Below are 25,176 nucleotides of genomic sequence, written 5' to 3'. Positions count from 1 at the left end.
TCTCCATTACACACAGCAAAATGTAAAGGGCTTGGAACAGGACCAATTTATTCTGCTGCCATGCCATCAAAGGGTGTCGGATTTATCAAAGAACTCTCCTCTTCCAGGATGGGCTGTGCAAGGATGATCCCTCAGCTCCTGTGTGGATGTGCTGAGCAGCAGGCCAGACGCACGACTGTCATCCATAGCCAGCCTCTGTCTGCAAAGAGAACAGGGAGCTGCAGCTCTGAGGAGCTCAGGGGTTAGTGAGCAAACAGACCAAATCCCTAATTTCTATCAGTTACTTTACAGGAGTGTTTGTTGCTGTTATAGTTTTAAATTCCAGCCCAGAGCTGGAAAAAAAGACCCCTGGTAGTTTGCATAAGCTATGAAGGGAAGAGATTCTTTTCAACGGGTTCCAGCTCTGCTCATTCTTTGAATTAAAAGCAGAGCAAAACTCTTCTGTTGGTCACATCAAGCCAACATAAGTTTGAACAGTCTGTGAAAGACAGAAGAATGTAAAAAATTATTTCATTTTATAGTACTTACAGTCCTGTAATTCTGCCATGGGATAATAACAAACTATATCAAAGAACTGGAGAAAGAACTGGAAAAGAAGATTTTTTAAAAAAACTTTAAAAGAAGTGAATTAATTTCATACACAGAGCTATGTAGTAAAAATATAGTCATTTAAACTTCTCAAAGCCTAAGAAGATAATGGAGCCCTGCGGCCTAGTCACGTGCAGTGCAGCCTCAGCTGCCCCTTGGAGCCCAAAGCTGCCAAGGCTCAGGGCTGGGATGAGCCTTCACCCAAAACTGGCTCCAAGACCGATTGGGAGTCAATCCAGAACAGGGCTCACACAAAGAGCAAAGTCTCAAGGCCAAAGCCAAACCTTCATCAGGTTGGATTGGTTTTAACACTGAACTGTAGCGAATTTTCTTGTCCTGTAACATCACTGTTAGCATGAAACTTTACATGAGCTCTTAAATAACCTCTGTCCTATCATGAAATGAATGTCAAGTATTGTGAACTTGCTTTGCCTCTGCCTGCTGCTCATGGAGCTGCTCTTGGCCAGGCAGCCTCAGTGGCAGCCAGCACTGGCTGCAGCCCCAGCGGGCTCCCCAGGACAAGGCCCAGCAATCAGGAGGCCAATGAAAGGCCTGGGCAGCAGCAGAACTCTCAGCAGAGTTATTTGGGCAACCAAGGACTAGCCACAAGTGCACAGCAGCATGACTACGAATCAGGCTACCAGTGTTATGAGCAGAGTTTTAAGAAAACTGTGGAGAAAAATCAACAAATTACCGTCTGATCTTGTAGACTTCCTGGATCCCAAAATAGCAGATTATCAGGACAAGGGGCACAGTGAACAGTGTCACTACTGTGCCTATCATGCAGGACCTGCGGACATCCTTGGGGCAGACAATTCTTGGCAGGCGCACGGGATCCTCAACATAGACTCCAGTTTCTGTGATAACATCTACGGAAGCAATGGGCAGTGTGAGCCCGTGCTGTGCTCCACTGCTGAGCTGGCAGCACGCTGGATACGGCCAGGACGTTCTCTGTTTGCCCCAGAGCTGGGGCCTGCAGGCACCTTGCTGTCCCTTGGCACAGGCTGTGCCACCCAACAGAGCCCAGAAGGCCGGGAGCAGAGCCCAGGGACAGCGCAGCTGCTTGAGCAGTGGCTCCTTCCAGGGACTCGAGTCAAAGCCATCCCTGAGCAGCCACAGCCACCCCTGACCCTCCCTGCCCTGTGACAGCTCCCCCAGCACAAGGAGACAGAGCCAGGCCCTGTCAGGACACACTGGAGCTCTGGCCTCCCTCTCTGCCCTTTCCCCACCGTGGTCACCCCTTGCAGCCGCTCCCAGGTTTCGGGATGTGTCTCACACGGAGGGACCCCAAGCAGGACTGCTCAGCCTGGCTGAGACTGGCACAGCAATCACCTTCTATGGCACTGTCTGGTATGTCCTCCATTCGTGTAGCAGGATCTGGCATGAAGCCATTGCATTTTCCAGAAAGTCCTGCCTTCTGCAAAGAATTTTGTTCCATCTCTGGAGAAAGGAAGAGGCACAGCTGAATCAGATTGAACTACTGCCCATTGGGGAGGTGGCTTCTTCAGGAAGTAATACTGGTCAAAGACATATCCATGTCTTTGTCATGATTTCCAGATCAGGAAAATTCCAAGGCTCTTCAGGCTTACACAAGACTCTCCCTTCTCCTAAAACTGCCCTTTCTGATCTACCCCGAGACCAGGAAATTGCAGGGGATCTCAGGGTGTGCATGGCCTGTGCTGCAGTTTGGGCTCCCTGTCAGCTGACGCCAAATGCCTTCCTGCAGAGGCTGGGGAGAAGCTGCAGCCAGGCCAGGCTGGGAAACAGCCCTGCAGGCCGTGAAAGCAGCAGCAGGGCAGCGAGGCTGCCATGGATCCCTTCCTGCTGTGCCGGGCACGGCGTGTCCAGATGTGCAGAGAAAGGCCCCGGCTGCTGAGGGAAATGCACCCACCACGGCGTTTGTCCAGATCACTCAGCATCTCATCCATGTGTTTCGATGTCTCCAGGGACCTAATATCTGCGGTAGGTTTGTTCCACCCTCTAGGAGGACCTTAACAGAAAGTATTTCCATTTCAGATGAATGTGTCCCACAAACCAGGGCTCAGCCTGTGGGGTCAGCACGGACACACTGCTCACCTCTGCGATGGGAGCTGGGCTTGCGTGCAGGAATCAGGAAAGGAGCTGGGTAAATCCTCTCTGCAGATACACCTGTAACTCAATAGCCACAGAAGTGTCTGTCACCTGTTTCTTGACAGGTTGTCAATGATTGTGCTCCGAGAAGAAGTTAAGAACTTACCTGCAGAACCTCCTAACAGTTCCAAACCATCTTCCATCCCAGCTGCTGAAGAATCCATCTCAGCAATTTGATCTAGAAGGGAACACAGATCAGAACCATTGCATGGTGTGCCAAGATCGACTTCTGCCTTTGGGATCTGGGCACTGCAAGGGGCTTGGGTAAGGCTGTGGGAGCCAGATGTCAATGGACATGGCCAAAGCTGCAGAGGGGCCTGGGGAGCTCTGGGCTGGCTCCTGGTCACTCTCAACACCCTTTCCATGCTCTGTGCAACATCCCTGAAGGGCAGACGCTGCCAAGCAGCAGAGGTGGCAGCTCAAGCCTCAGCAGGGCTCAGGCCCAGAGGCACAGCAATTACCTCGTCTGACTGTGCCTGGCATGGCCTCCCTTCCTGCAGCGGAGGCTGCCCATGGGCCACTGATTCCTCCAGGAAACACCGCCTTCAGCAAAGACATTTTCTTCATCTCTGGAGAAAGGAAAAAGCACAGCTGGATCAGACAGAAATGTTCCCCTTTCAGGGAGGTGGCATCATCATGAAGCAATAATGGTCAAAGTCATGGATAAAGACTGGGAAAGTGTATCAACTTTTGGGATTAGCGAGGGCCTTCCTTCCTCCAAACAGCCCCTACACCTGATCTACCCCAAAACTGGGAAATTGCAGGGGATCTCAGGGTGTGCATGGCCTGTGCTGCAGTTTGGGCTCCCTGTCAGCTGATGCCAAATGCCTTCCTGCAGAGGCTGGGGAGAAGCTGCAGCCAGGCCAGGCTGGGAAACAGCCCTGCAGGCCGTGAAAGCATCAGCAGGGCAGCGAGGCTGCCATGGATCCCTTCCTGCTGTGCTGGGCACGGCGTGTCCAGATGTGCAGAGAAAGCCCCTGGCTGCTGAGTCTCAGGAAAAAGCTGAGGGACATGGACCCACCTTGTGCTCCCTGCACTTCTTTCTCTGTTGGTCTCAGGAAATCATTTGATGATAGAGACTTTTTGGTTCCATAATCTTGGGTCTTTCTTTTTGGAGGACCTTAACACAAAGTATTTCAATTTCCCAGGAATGGATCCCGCAAAACCAGTCCCCAGCCTGTGGGGTCAGCAGGGACACACCACTCACCCCTGCGATGGGAGCTGGGCTTGGGTGCAGTAACCATCCCAGGAGCTGGCGAAGTCCTCCCTGCAGACACACCTGTAACTAAACAGCCACAGAAGCTTCTGTCATCTCTGCTGATCTGCACAGGCAGCACTGAGCTGCAGGAGCGGTGAGGGGATCGCGCAGGCCAAGGGCACACACGTGCACGGCTCTGTCCTGGCACCTGCAGCGATGCCGCCCTGGCCGAGCTCTGGGCTCTGAGCTGGCAGCTCTCCCAGGGGGAAAGGCCTTGACCTACCCTCACCATCTCCCAGAGCCTCTGTATTTGGTGTTGGATGAGAAGCTGCATCACCTTCACCAAGAGGCTTGTCTGCAACGAAAGGCAGGACAGAACAGCTCCTGTGGCTCTGTAGGAGATCCTCAGGCTTCCTGGGGCCAGCAAAGGAGCCGTGCAAGGCACAGCCCTGGGCCACAGCCCTGGGCCTGGCCCCTTCCCTCTCTGTTCCTCTCCGTGGCTGCACAGAGCACACGGAAGGAGACACTGGCATTGCACACGGGAAGAAGATTGACAGCTAAATGCTCCTTCCTGCCACTAACAGCAATCCTGTGGGATCCTTCCATTACCCCTGAGATTATGTTAAGGGAAATGGCATGTGGCTGAGCTCCTGCCACCTTGACATTGATTATTCTGTAAGTAAAAAGGGGAACTGAGAACTTGCCTGCAACATCCTCCAAGAATTTCAAGCCATTTTCCACCTGGGCTTCCACATAATCCATATCACGATCCCAATCTACAATGGAGCACACATGAGAACCCTTTTCAGTCCATTCTGGGATCCCCTTCTGCCTTAGGGAACTGGGCACTGCAAGGGGTTTGGGGAAGGGTGTGGGAGCCATGTGTCAATGGACATGACCAAATCTGCAGAGGGGCCTGGGGAGCTCTGGGCTGGCTCCTGGTCATTCTCCACCCTCTTTCCATGCCCTGTGCAACATCCCTGGAGAGGAAAGTGGTGAAGCCTGGGGCTCCTGGGAGCTCTCTCCCCTCCCAAAGAGAAAACCCTCCCTAAAGCCCTGGGGAAAACAGCAGCAGGCAGTGCCACAAATATCCCTTCCTTGTTCCCCTCCTGCCCTCCCTCTGCTGGGACAGCTCCTGCAGCCAAAGGGGACAGAGCCAGGCCCTCTCAGGATGCAGTGGAGCCTTGCCCTCCCCCTCTGCATTTTCCCCACCATGGGCACCCTTTTGCAGCCACTGCTGGGTTTTGGGACGTGTCTCCCATGGAGGGAGCCCAGCAGGACTTCTCAGTAGCTGAGTGTCCTGAGCCTGCTGGGGATAATTCCTCTGGGCTGTGCCGGTCTTGTCCAGGCTGTGCCTGCACTGCCAAGCAGCAGAGGTGGCAGCTCAAGCCTCAACAGGGCTCAGGCCCAGAGGCACAGCAATTACCTCCTGTGACTGTGCCTGGCATGGCCTCCCTTCCTGCAGCAGAGTCTGGCACAGAATCCCTGCTTCCTTCAGGAATGGTTTCCTGCTGCACAGGCTCTTGTTTCATTCCTGGAGAATGGAAGAGGGACAGCTGGATCAGATGGGGCTGTTCCTCATTGCGGAGGTGCCATTTTCAGGAGGCAATATTTGTGAAAAGCATGGCTAATGATCAGCAAACACCCAGGATTTCAGGATGGTCTCGGGTTGATCCCTTCTCCAAACAGCCCCTAGACCTGATCTACCCGGAGACTGAGAAATTGCAGGGGATCTCAGGGTGTGCATGGCCATGGTGCAGTTTGGGCTCCCTGTCAGCTGATGCCAAATGCCTTCCTGCAGAGGCTGGGGAGAAGCTGCAGCCAGGCCAGGCTGGGAGACAGCCCTGCAGGCCGTGAAAGCAGCAGCGGGGATGTGAGGCTGCCATGGATCCCTTCCTGCTGTGCCAGGCACGGCATGTCCAGATGTGCAGAGAAAGCCCCCGGCTGCTGAGTCTCAGGAAAAAGCTGAGGGACATCGACTCACCTTGTGCTCCCTGCTTGAATTCCTTCAGCATTTTCCATATGAGTTCAGAATGTTTCAGGGATTTAGCTTCTGCTGTATCTTGGGTCTTCTCTCTTGGAGGACCTTAGAACAGAAGATTTCCATTTCCCAGGAATGGATCCCATATAACCAGTCCCCAGCCTGTGGGGTCAGCAGGGACACACTACTCACTGCTAGGATGGGAGCTGGGCTTGGCTGCAGTAACCATCCCAGGAGCTGGCGAAGTCCTCCCTGCAGACACACCTGTAACTAAACAGCCACAGAAGCTTCTCTCATCTCTGCACATCTGCACGGGCAGCACTGAGCTGTAGGAGTGGTGAGGGGATCGCGCAGGCCAAGGGCACACACGTGCACAGCTCTGTCCTGGCACCTGCAGTGATGCTGCCCTGGCCGAGCTCTGGGCTCTGAGCTGGCAGCTCTCCCTGGGGGAAAGGCCTTGACCTACCCTCACCATCTCCAAGAGCCTCAGTCCTGGGTGTAGGTTGGGAAGCTGCATCACCTTCACCAACAGGCTTGTCTGCAACGAAAGGCAGGACAGAAGAGCTCCCATGGCTCTGTAGGAGATCCTCAGGCTCCCTGGGGCCAGCAAAGGAGCCGTGCAAGGCACAGCCCCGGGGCACAGCCCTGGGCCTGGCCCCTTCCCTCTCTGCTCCTCTCCATGGCTGCAGAGAGCACACGGAAGGAGACACTGGCATTGCACACGGGAAGAAGATTGACAGCTAAATGCTCCTTCCTGCCACTGGCAGCGATGCTGTGGGATCACTCAGGGCTGCAGGAGGCAGTGGGGCAAGGTTTCCAGAATCCATCACCCCTGAGATTATGTTAAGGGAAATGGCATGTGGCTGAGCTCCTGCCACCTTGACATTGATTATTCTGTAAGTAAAAAGGGGAACTGAGAACTTGCCTGCAACATCCTCCAAGAATTTCAAGCCATTTTCCACCTGGGCTTCCACATAATCCATATCACGATCCCAATCTACAATGGAGCACACATGAGAACCCTTTTCAGTCCATTCTGGGATCCCCTTCTGCCTTAGGGAACTGGGCACTGCAAGGGGTTTGGGGAAGGGTGTGGGAGCCATGTGTCAATGGACATGACCAAATCTGCAGAGGGGCCTGGGGAGCTCTGGGCTGGCTCCTGGTCACTCTCCATCCTCTTGCCATGCCCTGCTCAACATCCCTGGAGAGGAAAGTGGTGAAGCCTGGGGCTCCTGGGAGCTCTCTCCCCTCCCAAAGAGAAAACCCTCCCTAAAGCCCTGGGGAAAACAGCAGCAGGCAGTGCCACAAATATCCCTTCCTTGTTCCCCTCCTGCCCTCCCTCTGCTGGGACAGCTCCTGCAGCCCAAGGGGACAGAGCCAGGCCCTCTCAGGATGCAGTGGAGCCTTGCCCTCCCCCTCTGCATTTTCCCCACCATGGGCACCCTTTTGCAGCCACTGCTGGGTTTTGGGACGTGTCTCCCATGGAGGGAGCCCAGCAGGACTGCTCAGTAGCTGAGTGTCCTGAGCCTGCTGGGGATAATTCCTCTGGGCTGTCCAGGCTGTGCCTGCACTGCCAAGCAGCAGAGGTGGCAGCTCAAGCCTCAACAGGGCTCAGGCCCAGAGGCACAGCAATTACCTCCTGTGACTGTGCCTGGCATGGCCTCCCTTCCTGCGGCAGAGGCTGCCAGTGAACCACTGCTTCCTCCGGGAAACACCGCCTTCAGCACAGCCTCTTCATCCACTTCTGCAGAAAGGAAGAGGCAGAGCTGGTTCAGATGGAAACATTCCCCACTGGGGAGGTGGCATCATACGGAGGCAATGCTTGTGAAAGGCAAGGTTAAGGATCAGGAAAATGTCCAGGCTGTTGGGGCTGGGCCAAAGCACTCCCTCCTGCAAACACTGCCCCTCCTGATCTGCCCCAAGACCAGGAAATTGCAGGGGATCTCAGGGTGTGCATGGCCTGTGGTGCAGTTTGGGCTCCCTGTCAGCTGATGCCAAATGCCTTCCTGCAGAGGCTGGGGAGAAGCTGCAGCCAGGCCAGGCTGGGAAACAGCCCTGCAGGCCATGAAAGCAGCAGCAGGGCAGCGAGGCTGCCATGGATCCCTTCCTGCTGTGCTGAGCACGGCGTGTCCAGATGTGCAGAGAAAGCCCCCCGGCTGCTGAGTCTCAGGAGAAAGCTGAGGGACATGGACCCACCTTGTGCTCCCTGCAGCATTTCCTTCAGCATTTGCCACATGACTTCAAATGGCTCCAGGGATTTCTTGTCTGAGGTGTGTTTGGTCTTTTCTGTTGGAGGAACTGAACAAAAAATATTTCAGCCTCCCAGGAATGGATCTCAGAAAAGCAGTGCTCAGGCTGTGGGGTCAGCACAGACACACTACTCACCGCTGGGATGGGAGCCAGGCTTGTGTGCTGCATCCAGCTCAGGGGCTGGAGAAATCCTCTCTGCAGACAAACCTGTAACTAAGACAGCCACAGAAGCTTCTGTCACCTGGTTCCTGACAGGTTGTTAATGAATATTCCTTATTATATATATAATAATATATATAATGAATATACCTGCAGGTGACCCAGAGGGCTTCAAAACTTCATGTCGCAAGGCTAAGGGAGGAGCCTTCCCAGCATCCGAATCTAGAAGTAAACCAAGATAAGAATCATTCCCACTGTGTGCCAGGGCTGGCTGCGGCCCTGGGCTCACGGCAGGGCTCCCACTTGGGGCTGCTCCTGTGCCTTGGGCCTCTGGGTGCTCAGGGCCAGCTCCAGGAGCAGCTTTAGAGGGAGGGATGTTGGTGCACGAGTCCCGTTTCCCAAGGGCTGGGAACGAGCTCCAGAGGCCTCAGAGCTGAGGCACCTCCAGCTTTGGCTGTCACCAGGCCATGCAAGGGCCTGCCCTGGGGGGAGAGCTGCTGGCACACAGCCCCTCCAAGGGCTGAGCCCAGCACAGCAATTACCTCCTGTGTCTGGGCCTGTACTCATGTGTGCCATCACATTCCTTCCTGCAGCAGAGGCTGCCGACGAGTGACCGCTGCCTCCAGGAAATGCTGCCTTCCACAGAACCTCTAGGTCCATGACTTGAGAAAGAATGGAGGCAGCTGGATCATATGGAAATCTTCCCCATTCGGATGGTGGCAACTTTAGGAGCCAGTATTCATCAACGACAGGGACCAGGAAAGTGCCCAGGTTATTTGGCCTGGGCCAGGGCCCTCCCTCCTCCAAACAGCTGCCCTTGCTGATCTGCCCAGAGACTGGGGAATTGCAGGGGATCTCAGGGTGTGCATGGCCTGTGCTGCAGTTTGGGCTCCCTGTCAGCTGATGCCAAATGCCTTCCTGTGGAGGCTGGGGAGAAGTTGCAGCCAGGCCAGCTTTCATGAGCCTTGCAGGGCATGAAAGCAGCAGGGGGCCGTGCAGAGCACAGCGTGTCCAGATGGGTAGAGAAAGCCCCCGGCTGCTGAGTCTCAGGAGGAGGCTTAGGGGAACATGAACCCACCAGGCCCTTTCTGCAGTTCCTCCACAATTTGTTTCTGGATGTTGTTTGACTCCAGTGATTCCTTCTCTCTTGTACGTTTGTCCTTCTCTCTCAGAGGACCTCAACAGAAAACATTTCCATTTCCCAGTGCTTCCCAAAATACCTGTGCTCATCCTATGGGGTCAGCAGGGAGACACTACTCACCCCTGTGATGGAAGTGGGGCTTCTGCACACCAATCAGCAAAGGAGCTGGGAAAGTCCTCCCTGCAGACACACCTGCAACTCAACAGCCACAGAAGCTTCTGTTACCAGGTTCCTGACATGTTTTCAATGATTATTCCTCCATGGGACACGGAGAACATACCTGCAGGAGGCGCAGAGGGCTTCAAAACTTTATGGAGCCAAGCTAATGGAGAAGCCTTGCCAGGAACCTTATCTGGAAGGGAGCACAGATGAGAACCTTTTACAGGGTTTGCTGGGATCCCTTTGTGCCTTAGGGAACTGGGCACTGCAATGGGGCTGGGTAAGGCCATGGGTGCCAGGTGTCAATGGACATGGCCAAAGCTGCAGAGGGGCCAGGGAAGCTCTGGGCTGGCTCCTGGTCACTCTCAACACCCTTTCCATGCTCTGTGCAACATCCCTGAAGGGCAGGCACTGCCAAGCAGCAGAGGTGGCAGCTCAAGCCTCAGCAGGGCTCAGGCCCAGAGGCACAGCAATTACCTCCTGGGACTGTGCCTGGCATGGCCTCCCTTCCTGCAGCAGAGTCTGGCACAGAATCCCTGCTTCCTTCAGGAATGGTTTCCTGCTGCACAGGCACTTGTTTCATTCCTGGAGAATGGAAGAGGGAAAGCTGGATCAGATGGAGGTGTTCCTCATTGTGGAGGTGCCATCTTCAGGAGGCAATATTGAAAGGCATGGATAAGGATCTGCAAACACCCAGGATATCAGGATGGTCTCAGGTTGATCCCTTCTCCAAACAGCCCCTAGACCTGATCTACCCGGAGACTGAGAAATTGCAGGGGATCTCAGGGTGTGCATGGCCATGGTGCAGTTTGGGCTCCCTGTCAGCTGATGCCAAATGCCTTCCTGCAGAGGCTGGGGAGAAGCTGCAGCCAGGCCAGGCTGGGAAACAGCCCTGCAGGCCATGAAAGCAGCAGCAGGGCAGCGAGGCTGCCATGGATCCCTTCCTGCTGTGCCAGGCACGGCATGTCCAGATGTGCAGAGAAAGCCCCCGGCTGCTGAGTCTCAGGAGAGGCTGAGGGACATCGACTCACCTTGTGCTCCCTGCTTGAATTCCTTCAGCATTTTCCATATGAGTTCAGAATGTTTCAGGGATTTAGCTTCTGCTGTATCTTGGGTCTTCTCTCTTGGAGGACCTTAGAACAGAAGATTTCCATTTCCCAGGAATTTATCCCACAAAACCAGTCCCCAGCCTGTGGGGTCAGCAGGGACACACTACTCACTGCTAGGATGGGAGCTGGGCTTGGCTGCAGTAACCATCCCAGGAGCTGGCGAAGTCCTCCCTGCAGACACACCTGTAACTAAACAGCCACAGAAGCTTCTCTCATCTCTGCTGATCTCCACAGGCAGCACTGAGCTGCAGGAGCAGTGAGGGGATCGCGCAGGCCGAGGGCACACACGTGCACAGCTCTGTCCTGGCACCTGCAGCGATGCCGCCCTGGCTGAGCTCTGGGCTCTGAGCTGGCAGCTCTCCCAGGGGGAAAGGCCTTGACCTACCCTCACCATCTCCAAGAGCCTCAGTCCTGGGTGTAGGTTGGGAAGCTGCATCACCTTCACCAACAGGCTTGTCTGCAACGAAAGGCAGGACAGAAGAGCTCCCATGGCTCTGTAGGAGATCCTCAGGCTCCCTGGGGCCAGCAAAGGAGCCGTGCAAGGCACAGCCCCGGGGCACAGCCCTGGGCCTGGCCCCTTCCCTCTCTGCTCCTCTCCATGGCTGCAGAGAGCACACGGAAGGAGACACTGGCATTGCACACGGGAAGAAGATTGACAGCTAAATGCTCCTTCCTGCCACTGGCAGCGATGCTGTGGGATCACTCAGGGCTGCAGGAGGCAGTGGGGCAAGGTTTCCAGAATCCATCACCCCTGAGATTATGTTAAGGGAAATGGCATGTGGCTGAGCTCCTGCCACCTTGACATTGATTATTCTGTAAGTAAAAAGGCGAATTGAGAACTTGCCTCCAACATCCTCAAAGAATTTCAAGCCATCATTCATTACTTTCTGGTAGTCCATGTGATGATTCCAATCTAGATTGGAGCACAGATCAGAACCATGTCCATGGTGCATTCTGGGATCCCCTTCTGCCTTAGGGAACTGGGCACTGCACGGGTTTTGGGTAAGGCCGTGGGAGCCCGATGTCAATGGCCGTGGCCTAAGCTGCAGAGGGGCCTGGGGAGCTGTGAGCTGGCTCTGGTCACTCTCAACACCCTCTTTGCAGTCCCTGTGCAACACCCCTGAAGGGGCGGCAGGACCAGCCCAGGGCCCCTGACTCTCTTCCTCCCACAGAGGAAACCCTCCCTTATGCCCTGGGGAAATCCATTCCCAACGCTTCCCAGGGAGAAGGGAGCGCTGTCCCAGGAAAGGGAAGCCAGGCCGCGGGCTCACCTGCTCCCTGTGCTCGCTGTGGAGCAGCCTGGGCAGCCCTGTCAGGCAGGGCCACTGCCAGGAGGAGCAGGAGGAAGAGGCGCAGAGGAAAGGCCATGCTGCCTTGCCCACTGCCAGTCCTGCAGCTCTTGCTGCCACCACTGTCCTCACAACACTGTCCTAGTGTCAGCACCACTGCCGTAGCCGCCGCTGCTGCCACCGCCAGTGCTTCCGCAACAGTCGTAGTCAAGGACTGACTGCTCCGTCCTTGTGGTGCTGTGCAACCACGGGGCTCTGGGACCTCTGTGACCTCAGAGCCTGCCGTGACCTCAACCTGTGTGACCCCAGAGCCTGCTGTGACCTCACAGCCTTGGCTGTACCCCTCGAGTGTTCTCCCATCTGACTGCCCTGATTATAAATCTTTTACTTCATCAAAGGGCCATTGCTAAACAAAACCTTAGTTTTTCCTGCTGACATTGCTGGTCAGGTGTCGCTAGAGGACACGAACTATAGAACGAGGGTTCCAATCACACACAGCAACCAGAGGCTTTTTCATGAGGCAAAAATCCTTTATTTTGGGGTTTTTCAACCCTTTTTTAAGGTGTTCTGATACAGGTTATCTTGATTGGTAGAAGGAACAATACCTCCCTCATCCTGTTGGTGGGACAAGAGAAAAACATTCTCAGAACATCTGTGTCTTGTTTTGGGAAACCAAAGCTTGTTTTCATAAACAGTCCTTGAGAGAGAAAAACTCCTCAAAAGACTTTCTCTTGGGAACAATCAGCCCCTGAGAGCTTGAATGTCTCTCAGGTTCAGAAAATCATGTCCACAGTCAGGCTGTGTCCCTGGTGTTGCTCTTGATGGTTCCCTCTTTTCCTGGGCACTCCAGTGGAGGAGGTGCAGGCCCAGGTGATGCCACTGAAGGAAATGTGCCCTCAGCCCAGGGACGCTCAGCTTGGACTCCCCCAGCCCCTTGGGGCCCCGTCACTGGTCACAGCAGCCCCTGCCTGGCTCCTGCCTGCCCACACCGTGGTCAGCCCTGGCAGCTCTGGACATGGAGCTCAGCCAGGGCTGGTGCTGTGTGGGCTTTGCTGGCGGGACCAGCCGGACACTGGGGTAACATCTCCATTTCTTTACTGGAACAGATGAAGGGGTCATCACCTACATTGGCAGATGGGCTCACCTTCAGTGCTGTTTAGAAGGCAGGGCCAGGGGGCTCAGGGACAGAGGAAGGGCCATGTTGGTCTCAGCTGGGGCTGGAGGGTGCTGAGCTGGTCCTGAGGTCTCTACAAAAACTAAGGAACGGGCTAGGCTGGAGCAGAGGGAGATCAAAAAGAGGGTGAAGGGTCTTTGGGGATACCCATGGGGAAAAGAGGTGACAGTGGCATCTACAGGGCTATAGGAGGTTTTCTCATAGATAGCTGTTCTGGGATCCTCTTCTCAGAGCCCATGAGAGAGCTGTCCAGGCCCTTATTACTGCCGGAGGAGCTGCTCAAGTTGTCTGGGTGTTTAGTGCAGCCATTGTCTTTCAACTGCTGTCCAGAAGTGCTCCTCTGGAGAGAGGAGGTGACTGAGGCCCCCAGCTGCCGCTGGCACACAGAGACCCTCCTGCACAGCAGGGCCCAGAGCGGCCAAGGCTCCCCAGCATGGCTGGAGCTGCTGGCACAGCTTGGCCCAGCTGGAGAGCTGTCCCTCAAGGACCTGGGGGGCAGGGGATGGCTCTGGGCAGGGTCCCTGGCCAGGAGCAGGCCCCAGAGCGCCTCTGCCTTTCAAGGCCAATCTCTTCCCCTCTCTTCTTCCTCCCTGCCTTTCTTTGCCTCTGCCTGCTGCTCCTGGGGCTGCTCTTGGCCAGGCAGCCTCAGTGGCAGCCAGCACTGGCTGCAGCCCGAGCGGGCTCCCCAGGACAAGGCCCCGCAGTGAAGAGGCCAAAGAAAGGCCTGGGCAGCAGCAGAAATCTCAACAGAGTTATTTGGGCAACCACTGACTACCCACAAGTCCACAGCAGCCTCCCTGGGTATGTTTCCCGTCTACAATAGAAGGTGTTTGAGGGAAAGATGAACAAAACACTCACCATTTTCTCCTCCAGGAACACCAGATTCCAAAGCAGCACAATGTTGCTATATTTTATATATTAGTAAAGGCCTGTCTGCACAATCCAGCCTTTGAAATAAGTCGTGATATTAAAGGCTACAGTCTTTGAAACCTTCCTGCAGAAGAGAGAGAGTAAAGCAAAACAATATCCGTGTGTACGGAAGAAAAAATGTAAACTTGTGTGCATTAGGCAATAGTAACTTGCTTAGCCCGTGGACCCTGCAGAACCCTGTAAAAGGTGTCCTAAAGATAGAAATAAACGGCGTTCACATTTCCTTCTGTGAAGAGTGGTGAATAGCTGGCGGTCTCTCAATATCTGGCGCTCAAACAGGGACACCCTGCGGGCAGGGGGGCTTTGGTGGGTCCGCGCACAGTGGGACGGAGCCTTGGACCGAGGTTGGTGGAGCTGTTCTGAGCACAGATAGATGCTGCCTTGGATCGGTACCGGATAGGCGACCCACGGAAAAAGGGGGGCAGGTCGCTGGGGGAGTCCAATGCAGAGGCGTATGAGAGGGGTCGCTACCCTCCCCCTGCCATGGCCGCAGGAAAAATGGATGTGGAGCCTGTGGCAGCTAAAAAACTGCTTCTCTGTAATCTCGTTAAACGAAGGGAAGCAGCCAGGGAGAAGGACCTGGATATGCTCATTATATGGGCTAATTATCATGGGCATTTAGTAGTGTCCTCACTGCTCTTTGCGGTAGAGGAATGGATGGATATCGGGAATCTGATGTGGGAAACGGCAATCATGGGAAAGAGTAAAGACGTAACAACCCTCGGTTCAGTATGGAAAATTGTGTTAAATACCTTAAGGGATATGAAGGCAGAGTCCAGGGTCGTAGCCACGTTAAAAGCCATGGTGGATCCTGAAATGGACGTGCCACCACAGTCACCTCCTGCCACATCAATCAGCCGTCTGAGTGCTTTCTTTGGGGTTGGGCACGTTTGGCCAGTGAAGGGGTTCACAGGAAGGCAGTGTAGCACCGTATCGGAAATTTTAAAACCAATGGGATAACATTTCAGGGACGGGGAGGGGAGGGGAGGGGAGGGGAGGGGAGGGGAGGGGAGGGGAGGGGAGGGGAGGGGAGGGGAGGGGAGGGGAGGGGAGGGGAGGGGAGGGGAGGGGAGGGGAAAAACACCTCACAGCTGCCTAGAGGGTTCAGAGAAACTAAGTAACTCCCAGAAATATGCACTACCACAGACAAGGCTGGATTCTTGATGTGAGCACTGTATTCTCCCCTTTGCAGGCTTCCTTGCTGTATCCCACTGAAGGGGATACGAAGAAGGAATCACTGGGACTGCCTCTGATCTCCCCGATACGCAGGGTAGTAAGTCACGATGTTAGCAGTGCTGCAGGGTTTCTGCAAAGCTCTGTGCAGCTGGATGTCCAAGAGTCCCAGGAGATGAGGTAAGCCAAGGTGTCTGCTGCTCCAGTGTTACCTCTGTCTCTTTTTTCTTTACCTCCTTTGGGCTCTGTTCTCTGTAGATATATCTTTTCTCTAGTCTCTCAGCCTTCTCTGGGCTCAATTCTCTGTGAATACAGCTTTCTATAGTCTCCCAGCCTCCTCTGGGCTGAATTTTCTGTAGATACAGCTCTCTATAGTTCCCCAGCCTTCTCTGGGCTGAATTCTTCTGGGATACTCCCTCATGGGGAGTTCCACTTATCTCAGTCCTTAATTATTCGAAGTAAACTCTCGAGCTCGTTAGAATCTTGTTTCTCGTGTTTATTGAAGGATCTTTACAAAGCTTAACAGGTTTCTCTAGGCTGGTTACAAGGTTAATCTTTGCAATTTGGCACATTTCTTTCTTCTGATGGTACGAACAAGGCCTTGTGGCACACTTCATGTCTGATACACAAAATGGCCCTGAAATATGCAGTTCTTTTATTTTTATACTTATTTTTATCCAATTAACAATAGACACGTATATTATTTTTCTTAATGACCCAATGACCCATCACCTCTGTGATGCACTGTGGCATTTTTTATCCAATCACTAACTATTACCCAAAAACCTCTAGGAAAAGAACATGAAGAAGGAAGAAGAAGGACAAGAGACAACACCCTAAATCCTCCATCTTGTCTCCTGTTCTCTAAACTACTTTTTCACCCAGTGATTTAAGAAACTTTCTAATCTACACACCTACACTTTCTTATCTAACTTTAACATTTGTTTTCATGTATCACCATGAAAACATGCTCATGAATTTCATATTATATGAAATTCAGTGTTTTCTCGGATCTTAGAACTAAATACTAAAAACAAGGGCACACAGTCTGTATTTCAGACTCCAACATCTGCCCCTCTCTTTAAAAAAAAAATTAAAAAAAATCAACCCAAAGCTTTTCTTTGATTACTTTTCAAGAAGGGTTATTTTTCTTTCACTCATGCCTTATGCACCAACAACAGAACTACTGCTCTGTTCCACAGAGCACTCTGCTTCCAGTTTTGAACGTTAGTTAACTAACTACTCAAAGCTAGAGAAATAGATCTAGGTTGCTTACTTGACCAGTAGCTTAATTTGTCTAATTGCTCTAAAGTTTCTGTTGAAGCTACTTGAATTGAGAGCTGAGTTGTTATAAATTTCTATCTAAAATTTCATGAGTCAAACTCTTCACAATCAGGTGTAACTAAGATTGATATAAGATTACGCTAAGATGTTGCCTCTTTGTATAGAGCATGATTTGGAGTAACATTCATTATCTTATCTTCATTCTGTTTTAACACAGAAAAATTGGATATTATACTAAAATCTATTTTCACTGAGATAAGGTACACTTTCTTTTGAGTTAACTAAAAGAAGTGATGCAGGTGAAATTGCATCACAAAGTGATCTACAAAATGATACAGCTCAAGGGTGATACCTGATTCACCTTCATATTCAAGGACTTTATCTCTCGTGCAAGATTCTGAATCTTGACACAGTTCACACCATGCTTTAACAAATGAGGCTTTAAAATATTGACTTTCCCACTGTTTCACATGAAACCCAAAGTTCATTGTTCTTGCATGTTGGATCCAAGCTGTTCAGCTGTTAACTGTGGTCTTGATACAGTTCACATCTGCGTGCTCGCTCTTCTGCTCTTTGGGCTGTCTGCTTGTCTCTGCAGCTGATGAGTTTTCATGTTCTTTGCTAGGAAGTTACTTTTGCTTTGAACCTGTGAATACACAAACATACACTTTCCTCCAAATTATTAATTGAAATAGATTTTTTAATCTTCTTGCTTCTGAACTTTTGACTAGAACCAAAGAATTCTCTCTCAAATTTGCTTGAATACTGTTAGAACAATACCTGATAATTGATGGAACTGGCTTAGTAAAAGACTTGTTTGAAAAGGACTGTTCAAGAATTATTTGCAATAGATATAAGATCTTTATACTTTTTCCAAAAATTTAAGATATATTAGGTTTTTATACTTCCGAGGCATAGCCTTGGTTCCCCCCCCTTTTTTTTTTTTTTATAATTAAGGTATTTGGTTTTTTGTTATAAAAATGAAAAACTATCAAAGTAAAACACTTGCACATGTATACACATAGGAAATAACACTTTTACAGAAATTGAAAACTTATTAAGAAGATGCATAATTAATATTATGTGATATGAAACTTATCTAAATAATCTGTAATATGAATTGCTAAATGTACTAAATATATACTCTCATCCCAGAGTCTGCCACAGCTGATAAATCAATGGAAGATTGGAAAATCGTGTCCAGATAACAATTTTCCAAGCTCATTGTGAAATCCAGCTGCTATATTAATTCACTAATTGCCAAGTCAAATTGACCTGAATATTGTTTTGATGCAGAAAACTTCTGGGTTTATTGGTAAATTCTCCATCCAGGTAAAGTCAAGGCTTGGCCAGAGCCTTGGGCTTCATCTGGAAAGATGTCTCCTAACTCATTTTCAAAGCAAGGGGTTTAAAAATAACAGCTATAAGATGCTTAAAACACAGCAAACTTCTAAAAAGCATTTGTATAAAGCAAATGACCAGAAGCCTTAGGTACCAGACCAATTAAACCATGCAGCAGTTGGTTTAATCTGAAGTTTCTCTCATGGCAGCTGACCCTTAGCAATGGTACATCTTCTTAAAATTCTGAAAACACTGAAAAATAAGAAAGCTATAACAATAGCAATAACAATATGTTAACAATATAACAATATAACAATAATAATACAAAAACAAACAATAGAATTCTTAATGAAGTTAAAGGTGTCACAGACTGCATTCACTTCTGTCTACAAGCAGGTGTTCATCTTCATCTCTTTAGGAAAATAACTATACTTTGCAATTTAAACAAATATCTTCAATAAAACATAAAGCAATTTAAATTTAAACCTGTTAAAAATTAATTATGATAAAAGGAAGTAACAAAACTTAAAATCAAAAAATACCAAAGTTATAGCTTAACTTAAAAACACTCAAACTTACATATAGTGAAATTTAACTTTGATTAATTCTATTAGCACTTAATCTGTATCAGATGAAAATATGACTTAATCTTACTCTATTATTATTAAAAAAGCAACTAAAAGTTTGGTATACACTTCTTTGAACACAATATAATAGGAATATTGGTTCACTATAGAGATTATAGGGATGTAACAAATTTATCATCATTCTATGTTATCTGGTTTTGAGAATAACTCATAATAATTGTAGATGTTATTAAAAATACCAATTCATAACAAAAATTTGCTTGGTATATGCTTACATTTGTTAGGATTTTTAGAATGCAGTTTCACTAAAAAAAAATACAGCACCACAGATTTGGTAATTTGCTATTCAGCTTTTGTAGTACTTTTCAAAAACATTAAGTCTAACTTTTTCAACTAAAATTCAAAATCCAAATTGATATATATGCTATTATACATGTTTTTTTATAACAAAAGGACTCACATTAAAATTGCCTAATTATAAAAAAAAAATACCAAGCAAATGGGTAATATATGGTTAACATAATTTTGAAATTACTGAAAACTGTATTGAACTAACTCCACAATACAGTTACTCACAATACAGTTACTCAAATGAAAGGAAAGGTTAAAAATGAAAGAAAACCTGTCATTCAATTCTTTTTCTGTAGGGTTAATCATATGATCTTTCAACTTAATTTTAAAGAAATGCTTCTTGCAGAAACTGACTGTAACTACTGTAATAATGCTTGATGATCACTCCATATGATACAGTATTACATTATCAGTAGATGTATAGAGAAGATAACATTTTCAAAACCTTCATATATTAGGAATACTGAAACAGAAGAAAAATCTTTTAAACTTCTTGGGATGTATAAATATCATTTTCCATGCTATTTTGTAAAAACAAAACCAGCAGATATTATTAGAAATACAACATCTATATATATTTTACTATAAAATATCTATAAACTTTTTGATCTATTTTTGAAGGCACTTCATTCAATAGAGACTTCTTTTTAAATGTCAATCATGATTACAACAATTTGCTGATTTACTAATAATACAATTTGCAAAGTTTCTAATTTTTTAATTGTCCAATTAAAACACTCTCTTTTTTTATCCCTCTCTGAGATGTCCAGCTTTCTGTTCTTTCTCTTTTGTTTCGTTGCTTTCTGTAGCTTCATCGAAGTTGCTTGAGTTGTTTCACCGGTGGTTGCCATGGCGACAGCGTTTCTAGCTGCTGTGTGCTGCCATGTGCTGCTTTTGAATCTGAGAAAAAACTCTAAAAACTTGTATTTAGGGAGAAACTCCTTTTCAGGAGATAAATCCCTTTTTGGGTGACTGCTGTTTGTGCCAGAAAACGGACCCACGACCCTGAGATTAAGAGTCTCAGGCTCTACCGACTGAGTCGGGCTGACTTCCCGAACTTTGCCGGCTCGGCTTCAGTGCCGAAACGCGCATGCGCGGCTCGACAGGGACCCCGCCAATCTCCCCTCCGGAGGGCCGGGTCCTCCTCATGGATCACGGCACTGCTTTCCCTGCGGGGCGTGCCTTTATAACTTTGGCCAGCCCCTTTTCTTTCACTGTCTGTCTATGGCAGCGTTCTAATATTTTTTTTTCTAATCTCTCCCCCCTCTGCTCGGGGTCACTCCGCGGCGCGGCCATCCCGCCGTCTCCCGCTGCTCTTCGAAGCCTCTCCTCTTTGGGCAGCTTCTAACTCCGCCTGATGGGCGGGTATTTTCGGGGTCGCCTGCTGAGCGAATACCCCCCTCCGTGTCCCCTCTTGGGCAGACACACCTTTACCAGCCTTTTCTAACATCTCTGTGTTATTAAATTCGTCAGAGGGCGGGGTAAGCTCACTCCCTCGCTCTGGCTCCTCTGACGTGCATGGAGGGTGCAGGGGGCTGTTCTAAAGGCGTGGTTTCAGAAACAGCCTGGAACTTTTCTAACTTTTTTTTTTTTTCCATACCCCCCCGCGATTTCTTTTAACTGCAATAATTCCAAAAAGACTCTATATAAACCATCATATCTCTCCATACAATTTTTTTAACCTCTAACAATATAACAGACTGCTCACTCTGCTTCCTGAAGTAACACAAGCTTCCCGGTGTTCAGTTTTCCCTCGCATTCCTCCCTCGTCCCCCCACGTTCTCTGAAGGGACAGGGGCAGGGGAACCACGCCGCTGGGGAATTATCTGGGTTTCCCGCGCTTTCAGAAAGGGCAGTTCATCTCCCCACATTCCCGGGGCTCCTATCTCTTTAAACATCACATTTATATTTTCCCCCATATCCTGGGTTTAAACAATCTCTCTTTATAAATATTCAACCCCATTATCTAAACTGTATACAGCTTACCAGACCTGGCTATCTTCAGATTACTGACCAGCAGAATCCAATGTTCCGAGTCCAGGGCCCTTGGAATTTCGGAATGTGATAGCAGATGTTTTTCTCCAGACGGAATTCTTTCAGGAACTGGTTGCTGTGATCCTGCAGGTATTGATTGAAGCTTCTGTGAGTGGCACACTTCATGTCTGATACACAAAATGGCTCTGAACTACGCAGTTCTTTTATCTTTATACTTATTTTTATCCAATTAACAATAGACACGTATATTATTTTTCTTAATGACCCAATGACCCATCACCTCTGTGATGCACTGTGGCATTTTTTATCCAATTACTCACTATTACCCAAAAACCTGTAGGAAAAGAACATGAAGAAGGAAGAAAAAGACAAGAGACAACACTCTAAATCCTCCATCTTGTCTCCTGTTCTCTAAACCATTTTTTTCACCCAGTGATTTAAGAAACTTTCTAATCTACACACCTACACTTTCTTGTCTAACTTTAACATTTGTTTTCATGTATCACCATGAAAACATGCTCATGAATTTCATATTATATGAAATTCAGTGTTTTCTTGGATCTTAGAACTAAATACTAAAAACAAGGGCACACAGTCTGTATTTCAGACTCCAACACTCCAGTATGCTGTTCACCTCGCTCTTCCCATCTCGTAGGTTATTTTTGCACAGTCAGCTCTCCCATGTATTTAGGCAAACCTCTGTGTATTCAGCATTTGGTCCTACCTGTGCTGATCCAGCCCAATGTCAAACCCACCACCATATGGCCAAGAGCAGAGGTGGTGGTAGGGACGAGGAGGCAGGTCTTAAAAGCTCCTCAAGACAGCTTCTCTTCTGGAACTGGCTATTGATTCCCTCTGTAATGTTTGTGGCGTCATTTTTTGAACTGTGTTGTATGGGTCTGGATCTTTGAATACTGTGATCCTTCACTGTCAACTTCTAGAGCCACAAGAGTATGATTGGACAAATATTGGCAACTTTAGAGTTGTCTGCAAATTCCAATACTGATTCTTTTATTTTTAAATTCAGGTGCTGTATTTCATTTGCCAACACTTATATGTTGAAAAGAAAAATACACTGATAATCCCTGAACCAGAACTGAGCTGGAGTTACAAGGGCAATGAAAACTAGCTTTGGGAAGCAATTACTTCCTAGATGTAATTGTCATATTCTGGAGACCATTGTGTGTTCCAGCTGTTTTCAAGAAAAGGGATCCCAAAGTAAACATAAGGCACAACTTCTCTGTGCCTGGGCCTCCACTGGGAAATGAGATCCCAGAGAAGTTTTGGGGTGTAGACGTATTCTGACCGACGTTTAATATTTCAATCTGGGCTTAAGATCAAAAGGGGAAGGCGCTAGAGAGGAGGTATAGGACTGTACCTGATAGAAATATATTGGCTTAGAGAAGCGTGAGAAAATGTAGTTGTCCAGCTTGTCTGAGTGATAACAATAAAGAAGGAATCACAGAAGTATCATTCACATTGAAAATCTTCTGTAGGGCTTTTAAAGTGCAATCTGAATATCCTTCCATAGCAGCTGTGTTTGCAAAAGCCTTTTTCTTCTAGAAAGAGCAAGGAGGTGTAATATCATTCTCAGGAGACATCAGTGCTCTGACCACATGGAACACGAGACTGTCACCGGTGTAAGGCACGAGCAGGCAAAGTCAAGCTTAGGCAGCTGTTCAAAAGGAGCTGCCCTCCATAGAGACTCGTGTCTCACCTCAGCAGCTCTTGCTGCTTCAGAGAGGCTGTAGGAGCCACTTGGCTCCAAAAGGAGAGACAGCAGAATTGGGAGTCATGATGCAAGTTGAAGAATGACTGCTGTGTTTCAGCCAGAGCTTGGCCAGCTCTGTCTGGCTCCAGCAACTGAGAGCTTAAGGACAATGAATCAGCTTTGCATCTTGTTGGCTTTCTGTGTTGCATTTCTTCCTTCTTCAGAGTGACCATGCTAAGAAGGGTTGTCTCGTTTCATGCTACACGCATTCCCTCCTTTCTCTTTCTTCTTTATCCTATGTTCTTTTGTCTTCCATTTTCTCAAGGGCCAGATCCAGCAGCAGAAGCGAAGATGACAACTCTGAAGAAGGAGGTAGGTACAGGGCATGTCTGTCCTCAAATGACCGTTGGAATTATGACTCAGGGTGACATTTTGAATGCTTGGTTGGAAATAATTAATTTAAAAAATTTCTTTAAATTGATTTCAATGCCTTGATGGGCTCAGTGGACTCTTCAAGAGTCCAATCAGCAGCAATGTGCTGTGGTGGTGTAGTGAAAATTCCTCCAGTATGAAGTGTAGAATGGCTGGAGCTGGAGTGGTACCTTGCGGCCCTGGAAATGCAGTGCAGGAAAAGGAAACATTCTTCTCCATCCTGGACTTGCCCTTTATCTCCCTGAAGCCTTTCTAGTGTCACAATTAGAAGAGAGAAGGAAGTCATTGAGCATGAAGTGAGATATGTTCCCACTCCTTTGTCCTGCCCTTGAAGGAGAAAACCTTTCCTTGGGGCACTTTCTGAGCTGAAGCCTTTGAGATCTGATGGAGATTCATAGACATTGCCTGGTTCTGCACTGGGAGAAATAGGGAAACCTCCTCTGAGGGAAAGTCATTGTGAAACATCCAATCAAGGAGGAGGTTTCTAAATGGATGCAGCCTATGCAGGGTCTGAGTTTGTCATCCTCTGACAGCACAAGCCCAAAGCCACCTATGGCAGGTTTACCATGACAAATCTCTTCCCTGACTCTCTGCCTGTGCCAGTAGCCCATTCACTGGGAGAAGGTCTAGGCATATGTACCATGCCTACACAATCCCTGTGTTTTATGAGACCTCTGCAATCTGGAATCTTTCTTGCCTGTTGTCCAGCATGGTGTTTTTGAGGGCTTGAAGTCTGCCAGAGATTTACACGAACCTTTGCTTCCATTACCAGGCCTCCCACTGATCCAAGCCAAGGAGAAAGATCATCCCAGCAGAACTGGTCTTAGGAGTGACGAAGACCTGAGGGACAGCTCTGGAAAGGTAAGGGATAAAGACAGGGATAAGCAGATTTCCTTTCCAGTGGCTGTTATTGCTTGGCCCAAAATGTCACTGACAATCGTAATCTCCCACTCCTGGGGGATGGGGATTCTCTTGGGAATATATTTGACAGTTAAAGAGCAATTGTGTGGCTTTTACCAGTGGTGAAAAGGTTACTGATTTGGAGATGGTGCTAAGGTCATGCCAGAAGCATTCTTTAGGTGCCAAGGCCATCTTAGAGAAGTTCTGAATGGCAGAGCAAGCTGCACACCAGTGAGTGTGTGCAAATTGCACCCTCGGAAGCAGAGAAGCAAAGATTGTAATGTTAAGCGTAAGCAAGGCTGCAAAATAAAATGAGAGAGTTTGATTTTTCCTGGTAATCTTTCTGGCTGTATTGCACAGCACTCTCAATTTTTCTGCTCATTGATATCAATGCTTCTGTAAATTGTTTTCACATGAGTCCTTTGCTTGAGGTCCTTCAGGCACCTTCAGAGCTGAGTTCTTCAGAAGCCAGGAAGTGAGAAACAGCTGCCATTCCTGGCCATGAGTGTTAAGCAAGAGCAGTTACCCCTCCTTGCTGCGTATTGCACGTGGTTTTTGTTCTGCTGCCATGGCCTGTAGGAACTGAACTGCCTGCTCACTGGGCATGTGAGCTCTTCATCTGTCTTGGAGCACTCCAATGACTTCTGTGCTTCAAGCAGGGCTTCCTGTCATAGGTTGCAGTTGGAGCAGTGTAAGGTTGTGGCCCTAAAGTTTTCCACCTCCCTGTGTGTAATTGCCAAGGTGAGGACGGGAGACATTCTTCTGAAACTGAATGAATATGGAGCTGCCTTAAAGGCTGTGGCACTCTATGGACCCTGTGCTCCTGATGAGATGTTGTGTCTGGTTTGGGTGTCTCTGCTTACATCTGTGATGTATTTCCACTGCAACTAGGTCTGCATTGTGCAAGTTGGCTCAAAAGAACTTAGAGCGGAAGAAAATGGAGCTGTTGGAGAAAGAGCTCAAGAGAAGGAGGCAAACAGAAACATCCTTGCAGCTGCCTCCACAGACAGTGTACAGTGGGAATGCAGAAGAAGCAAGTAATTGGTGACTACACCTGTGGTCCTTTTTGACCTTTTTGACCACTTGCTTGCCCTTTGCACGGTGATGCAATCAGACAGGGGGGCTGTTCTGATTGCATCTGAGTGAAAGCTTGAAGAGGAGTTCTTTCCCTTCCCCCCCAAAAATACAGAAGCATGAAGAATCTTGCCCATGGCCTCACTGAGTCAGTAACAGAATATCAGCTTCCCACCTTCACCTCCAAAGTCTTTCAGAGTCTTTTTGTCTTGCAAAGTTG

The 25,176-nt window shown here is 49.0% G+C and overlaps 1 long non-coding RNA gene across 1 annotated transcript; it reads right to left on the bottom strand.

The window, feature by feature from the left end:
• Nucleotides 1–85: 85 nt before the first annotated feature.
• On the bottom strand, nt 86–1,334 carry LOC131582239 (uncharacterized). The gene is made up of 3 exons (XR_009278298.1): nt 1,283–1,334; nt 529–586; nt 86–199 (listed from the first exon to the last, which is right to left on the bottom strand). It is a non-coding gene; the product is annotated as an uncharacterized LOC131582239 (long non-coding RNA).
• Between the last annotated feature and the right edge of the window lie 23,842 nt (nt 1,335–25,176).

This window comes from Poecile atricapillus, chromosome 9, assembly GCF_030490865.1.
Source record: "Poecile atricapillus isolate bPoeAtr1 chromosome 9, bPoeAtr1.hap1, whole genome shotgun sequence".
NCBI lineage: Eukaryota > Metazoa > Chordata > Aves > Passeriformes > Paridae > Poecile > Poecile atricapillus.
This window is presented reverse-complemented; position numbering and strand designations above follow the sequence as displayed.